Below are 1,515 nucleotides of genomic sequence, written 5' to 3'. Positions count from 1 at the left end.
CTCTAAGTTGCTGACTCCTGTGAAAGAACATGACAATTCTAACTTCACAACCAATGTCCAACTCTCTTTGAAAGCCAACATGTTCATGAAAACAGGAAAGACTGATTTCTTCACACATTTTTACAGCTGGAAGAAACAGACCATTTGCTAAACTCTTACCGGTTAGAGCGATTAGAAAAATACCCTGTGATGTGTCTCAGCATGTTCTTGGGTCTCCTGCCTCCATACGACTCTTACTATATTACATTTAAAGTAAGTGAATCCAACTGCAGCCTAATTCCTGTAATCACGAGAAGCTTTTTGTTGTTTTCAATGAGTTTTTTTTTGTTTTCTGTTTATTACAGATCTATTAATAAGTGGTACGGATACCTCATGCACCATTTTAAGTCTTTTTTAAAAAAATACACTTTTTTTTAATGGAAAAGAGCAGTTGCCTCATAGATTCTGGCTTATTTTAGGTTGTTCAGGAACTAGTTGGAGCTGAACACACAAAGGAGCAGGAAAATAAAGATAAAAACTAGTATATGGGATGGAGCAGGAAACAGAAGCTATAAACTAGTTGAACCAAGTACATTCAGACAAGTATTGACATTTTCCATTGCTTTGCCAAGTGATTGCTCCATCAATCAGCCCTTCCACAACATAGGAACTACGGACCCTATTGGAATGAATGACCACAGAGCTACTATTCCAGCCTGGCCGTGGAAATAGCCCCTCGTGAACCTGACACAGCCTAGACAGCCAGCTCGGAGAGTTAAGAGGAGGAGGGCAGATCAGAACACAGGACTTAACCTCCCGTATGCATGCTGCCTGGAGTCACCCCCCCTCTAAGAAAGTTAGCATCCAGATGGTATTCAGATGGTTCGATAGGGTCGAGACTGAGCTGTCAGCGGCCAGATGGCACCACAAGTTCTAAAAGGGAGGGAACTTGAGTATGTGACTTCTCTTCCCCCCGGCTTGCAGGTGGGCTCACGCCCAGTGTTCTCCGCCCCGAGTGGGGTAATCGGACGTCGAAGAGGGGACCGCGTGGGAATCCATACCTCTGCCTCCGGTGCGCGTCTCCAGGCGCGCGTCTCGCGCGTCGGGGAACCCTGGACACGCCGAGCTCGCTGAGCGCACGCGGGCGCCTCCGCTCCGGCTCCCGGTGGGGGAAACCCCGAGGTCGCGATCTACCCCGCAGGCGGGGGAAAGGCGGAGAGGGTTGCCGGGGTCCCGCCCGGGGCGTTCTCCCCGCTCGCTCCTCGGTCTGCCCTGCGGAACCCTCTGGGCAGCACTGCTCTCCAGCGCTGGCAGGCTGAGGCTCCTGAAAGCTGCGCGGGTTCTCGGGCGGGGGACGGGGGATCGGGGTCAGACCTCCCCCAGCCAGAGGCCCCGCCCTCTCCCTGCGCACCCACGCGGGGGCCCTAGGCCCGCCCCTAGACCCTCCGCCCCCGGCCTCAGTCTCCTCCATCTCTCGAACTCTGGGGCTTCCACACTGGCATTCTCCCTCCCCTCCCCTCCCCTCTCCCTCTCCTC

This window comes from Dipodomys ordii, unplaced genomic scaffold (genome assembly GCF_000151885.1).
Source record: "Dipodomys ordii isolate 6190 unplaced genomic scaffold, Dord_2.0 Scaffold90, whole genome shotgun sequence".
Classification (NCBI taxonomy): domain Eukaryota; kingdom Metazoa; phylum Chordata; class Mammalia; order Rodentia; family Heteromyidae; genus Dipodomys; species Dipodomys ordii.
The sequence above is the reverse complement of the archived record's forward strand: the minus strand, read 5'-3'. Positions refer to the sequence as shown.